The sequence below is a fragment of the Trachemys scripta genome, chromosome 1 (assembly GCF_013100865.1).
Source record: "Trachemys scripta elegans isolate TJP31775 chromosome 1, CAS_Tse_1.0, whole genome shotgun sequence".
NCBI classification, from domain to species: Eukaryota; Metazoa; Chordata; order Testudines; family Emydidae; genus Trachemys; species Trachemys scripta.
This window is the reverse complement of record NC_048298.1, coordinates 292,081,733-292,087,766: the sequence shown is the minus strand read 5'-3', so window position 1 is coordinate 292,087,766 and position 6,034 is coordinate 292,081,733.

Sequence of the window (6,034 nt, the reverse complement as noted above, 5' to 3'; positions counted from 1 at the left end):
TGGTAGGTTTTTTTGTTTGGTTTGGTTTTTTTTTTTTTGTCCGCCCTCTTTTCTCCCCAACCCCCCCCCCCCCCCCCCAAGCTGATGCTTGGAAGATGTCCTCAATCCAAGAGATGTCACCAGTATCTTTCAAATTCAGGGTGGACAATGGATTTTGCATACATATCTGCTTACTTCCCTCCTTCCTCCCATAGTTTAAAAAAACCATTGGGCAAAGTGATCTCTTAATAGCCAACATGATTAGTTACAAGCTACCATTTTGAATGTTCATTTACAATCTTTCTACATCATTAGCTCAAATAGTTAACAAGCTTGTTCACTTGTTGGTAACTTCAGCTGAAAAATAGAATTTGAGTATTGGAGCTGAATTATTCTTTTTCACTACAGAATTCTCCATGTTAGAGAGAGAGCAGTACAAGCTTCTCCACACACCTCTGGCTGTGCAGGCAGTGCATAGTATCTCCTCTTATGCACTAACTGAACTGAACTGAAAATACCAGCTGTCCGCTAATTCCTTAAGACCATACTGGAACTCCACAAAGAGGACGTACACTTTAGAAGAACCATGTTAGGTAGGTATCTATCTATCCACCCTCACTTCACTCTAAGGCCTGGTTTATAGATAAGTTTTTGCTAGCATATAGATTGGTTAGGAGTGTGGAGAAAAGTGTCACTTCCATAACCAACGTAACCATGCTCCTAAAAGCCTCAGTGTAGGTGTGGTTATGCAAGTAAAGTCCTCTTGCTGCTGTACCTTTATTTTGTTTGGGAAACTTGTATAAACTACTGCTATATAAGCTGAGACTCCATTAAGAGGATTTGCAGGTGTAGCTAAATATGACTAGCAATAAAAGCACCATAACCCCTGCTGTTCTTCCACTGTAGAAAATATATGGTATTCTCACCCTGGTGTGAATTTCTTGGGTCTTTGTGGCTATCACCTATAAAGTAGGAGCAGTCCAAACATGAAATCTTGTAATCTCTTCAAATCAGGGAGTTCAGACTGACTTAACTGAAACTAGTAAATCTGGGATCAGCAACCTTTGGCACACAGCCCATCAGGGAAATCCACTGGTGGGCTGGGCCGGTTTGTTTACCAGTGTCCGCAGGTTTGGCCGATCACAGCTCCCAACTGGGCCATCATGCATTCACTAGGCATGCATACCCCGGTGATGGAACGTAGGCCCTTCTGACCCCAACCTCAGCGCACCTACCCTAATCCCTGGCTACGTCGTCTACAGAAGTCCTGTCTTGGCCGGGGTGGTAGGCGGAGACAGTCTGGTTCTCAGACGGACCAGAACCAGGGCCTTCCCCCCCCCCCCCCCAACCATCGGCGGGGTCCAAACAAAATTTTTGAAGGTGTGCCCAAGGGCGGAGCACTAGTCTCTTTCCAGGATCCTTCCCTGCCTTTCAACAACTACCTCCTATTTCTTCCCTGCATGGTCCCATATAACGTCAGACTGGTGGGTCCTACATACGGTGGAAAGTGGATTCCGCAATTTGTTTTCCCCTCCCACACACAGTCTTAACCTCCCTGGTCTGGTGGCTGAACCCCAGCTTGGTATGCGAAGGGGTACCATTCCATGCCCTGCAGCCCTCCCTGGTCCTAACCATGGACGCATCATCTTTGGGTTGGGGTGCTCACCTTGCAGACCTTTGCACACAGGGCCTTTGGTCCACACAAGAGAGATCCCTGCACATCAACGTATGGGAGCTGAGAGCAGAGCGCCTGGCGTGTCAAGTGTTCCGCAAGCACCTTCAGGGCCATTGTGTTGCAATTTTTACAGACAACACAACTGCTGTTTTATATCAACAAACCAGGGGGAGCACGATCGTCACCCCTGTCAGGAAGCCATTCACTTGTGGGAATTCTGCATAGCCCACTTGATCGACCTGGTGGCGTCATTTCTCCTAGGAGTCCAGAACACCTTGGCAGACCACCTCAGCAGATCCTTCCAGGCTCACAAGTAGTCGATTCGCCCGGATGTCATCCCACTCTGTTTTCCGGAAGTGGGGGCTTCCCAGATAGACCTATTGGCCTCTCGTGAGAATTGGAAGTGCCAGGTGTTCTTCTCTCTCCAGGGATGCTCCCCGAGTTCCGTGTCGAACGCCTTCCTGATACCATGGAAAAACCGCCTGTATTACACCTTTCCTCCATTCCCATTAGTCCACAGGGTCCTTCTCAAGTTGCACAGAGACAGGGCCCGCTTAATTCTGATTGCCCCGGCGTGTTCCATAAGGACAAGGTATAGCTGCGACCACACCCTGCCTTCCTTCCTAAGGTGGTGTCTACTTTCCATGTCAACTAAGGCATCTTCCTTCTGGTCTTCTAGCCGAAGCCGCACGCTTCTCGGCGAGAACAACAGCTGAACTCCCTAGATGTTCGCAGGGCCCTCGCTTTTTACATCGAACAAACGAAACCTTTTAGGAGGACAACCCAGCTGTTCGTAGCTGTGGCAGACTGGATGAAGGGCCTTCCGGTCTCCACCCAGTGCATCTCGTCCTGGATCACATCATGCATCTGTGTGTGCTATGACTTATCTGATGTCCCAACTATGCACCTTACCACCCACTCCACTCGGGCTAAAGCATCGTCCTCTGCCTTCCTGGCTCATGTACCCATACAGGAGATATGTAGGGCAGCAACGTTGTCATCGGTGCATACCTTTGCTTCCCACTATGCAATCTGCCAGCAGTCAAGGGGTGACATGCGGCATTTGGCTCAGTGGTTCTGCACTCCACGACATCTCACTCCGACCCCACCTCCTAGGTAAGGCTTGGGAGTCACCTAATTAGAATCGATATGAGCAAGCACTCGAAGAAGAAAAGACTGTTACAAAGGTGAGTAACTGTTGTTCTTCGAGATGTGTTGCTCGTATCCATTCTAAACCCGCCCTCCTTCCCCTCTGTTGGAGTAGTTGGCAAGAAGGAACTGAGGGAGCGCCATAAGGGTGCCACTCCAGGGGCGCCTCAGCCGACCCACTGAGTGTTGCTAGGGTAAAAAATCTTCCAATGATCGTGCACACGGCGTGCGCACACACCTAATTAGAATGGATATGAGCAACACATCTCGAAGAACACCACTTACAAAGGTGAGTAACTGTCTTTTCTGCTCTTCCCCTCCCTCCTTCCTTGTCCCTCTTCAGGGACCTTACTCACAAGCAGATCCTTATACAGATGGTGCAATCGTTCCTTGCCATAGGGGCAGTGGAGGAGGTTCCTCAGGAACTACGGGGCAAGGGATTCTACTCATGATACTTCCTTATCCCCTAGGCAAAGGGGGGGTCTCAGATGCATTTTAGACCTACGAGGACTCAACGAGTCCATGGTGAAGCTGAAGTTCCGCATGGTCTCCCTGAGCATGATCATGCCTTCCCTGGATGCGGGAGACTTTTACGCTGCCCTCAATATGAAAAATGCGTACTTTCACATTGCCATTCATCTGGCCTACAGGCGTTTCCTGAGGTTTATCAATTCACAGTGCTCCTATTCGGCCTGCCGATAGCCCCCTGAGTGTTCACCAAGTGCATGTCGGTTGTTGCGGCCTTTCTCTGCAAGAGACAGGTACAGGGATATCCCTACCTTGATGGCTGGCTGCTGTGGGGGCGCTCCAGGGAGCAGATGAAGTCCTAAATCCATTTGGTCAGACACACCTTTGAGAGACTAGAACTCCTCCTCAACATGGACAAGTCAACACTGTCTCCAAACCAAAGAATAGAATTAAATTGGGGATGTTGCTGGATTCTGTGCAGCAGAGAGCAATCCTCCTAGGGGAGGAGGGATAGCTCAGTGGTTTGAGCATTGGCCTGCTAAACCCAGGGTTGTGAGTTCAATCCTTGAGGGGGCCACTTAGGGATCTAGGGCAAAATCAGTACTTGGTCCTGCTAGTGAAGGCAGAGGGCTGGACTCGATGACCTTTCAGGGTCCCTTCCAGTTCTATGAGATAGGTTTAGGTTTATCTCCATAGAGTCCAGATTTCAAACCATGATAGGTGCTATCCCACCACCCCCGCAAGGGGATGCCTGAGTCTCCTTGAGCACATGGCAGCCTGCACCTCTGTGGTCAGGCATGCCAGGCTGAGGTAACTCCACCCAGGCTCGCCTCAACTTATCTTCCAGGTCCGGACAGTTTGGCTTTGGTAGTGAAGGTACCAGAGCAAGTTCTAGAATCCCTTCAGTAGGGGCTAGATTCTCGCGTGGTTCGCTAAGGAGTCCCTTTCAGCACCCCTCATCCCTCCATGACCCTGGTAACAGATGCATCAGCTCTCGGCTAGGGGGCCCACCTAGGAGACCTATGGATGCAGGGTCAGTGGTCACAGACCAAGCTCTCACTTCATATCAACATCAAGGAGTTCAGAGCGGTGCAACTAGCCTGCCACGCTTTCCTGACCAGAATGCAGGGGCAGTGTGCGGCGGCAGTGCCGTAACAAGGGCGAGGCGAGTGAGGCACTTGCCTCAGGCACACAAAGCCCGGGGGGGGGGGGCGGAAAAAGGGGGGGGGGGGGGGGGGGGGGGAAGCTGCTGGCAGGCACAGAGATATTTATAACCCAGGTGATCTCCCCTCGGCCCCACCTGCCGCTCCCGAGTGTCTCCCGGCCCCAACTTGCTCTCTTCCCCCCCCCCCCCCCATTCGAGGCCCCAGAGCAGAGCAGCTCCATGCTGCCTCCCTGCAGCAGCAGTTGCTGCAGGGTCCTAGTGCCCCCACCCCCTCATCTCGACTATCAGGGCAGACTGACTGTGAGCCTGCCCTTCCCCCTCAGACCCTTTCATTTTCCAATGGGACCTTCCAGCACCACAGGGGTCCCCCCCCCCCCACCCGCAGTCACTGCTCCTGCCCTACGCTGGGCAAGGAGGCAGCCCCATCTCTCACCCCCAGTGAGGCTACAGTCAGGGGCAATAGCAGGGGAGGAGGTGCACGCAGTGCCCCCTGGCACCCACCACAGGGGAGGTGAGGGTGATTCCTGGACTTCAGAGGGGCCCTAGGAGCACATGCAGTGACAGTGGTGGGGGTGAGTGTGCTGCTGGGGGGATGGGAAAGGGGGGCTCCTCCCCCAGAGCTTGCTGCTACCAGCAGGGAAAGGGCTGGGGGGAGTCCTCCTCTCTGGCCCCTGTCCTGGAGCAGCCTGCCTGCACGCCAAACTCATCCCCAGAGCTTTCACCCCCACACCGCACCCTCGGCCTGATCCCCTCCAGCATCCCAAACACCTTATCCCCAGTCCCAACCAGAAAACCTCATTCCCCCTGCACTCCAACCCTCTGCCTTAGCCCTGAGCCCCTCCAGCACCCCAAATGCCTTATCCCCAGTCCCAGCCAGAGCCCTCACCCACCACACCCCAGCCCTCCCATTCCCAGCCCCAGACAGAGCCCTCACCCCTACTCTTGCCCTGAGCCCCTCCCACACTCCAAACCCCTCATCTGCAGCCACAGCCCACTGCCCTCACCCCTGCACCCCATCCCTCTGCACCCCCTCCCATCCCCAACTCCCTCCCAGAGCCTGCACCCCAGACCTCTTCCCTCACCCAAACTCCCTCCCAGAGCCTTGGGTGGGTGGGAGGGTGGAGTTTGGGCGGAGGCGGGTTCTGGGCACCACCAAAATTTCTACAAACCTGCTACCCCTGATCCTGCCCTCCAAACCTGAACTCCCAGCATTCTCAGGACATATGCTGATCCCTAGTGGCCACTGCTGATATCCAGCATCTTCCTCCTCTTAACCTGAGAGTCCCTCTCTGGATTGGAACTGGACTGGAACCAAAGACCATCTTGGAAGCAACATTACCAGCCCAAGCAGTCAAAAATCATGAGTTGACCTCCCAACGTCACAGACTCTACCACTGCCCCTTCATTCATTCTTCGGTGGCAATTCGGCGTCAGGCCCTTCCCTCCGAGAGGGACTGAGGGACCCGCCGCCGAAGAGCCAGCCCTGGGGGAGGGTGCAATTTTATATTCTTGCCTCGGGTGCAAAAATACCTAGTTAGGCTCTGTGCGGCGGTGATGACCAATAACACCATCGCCATGTTTTACATAAACAAGCAGGG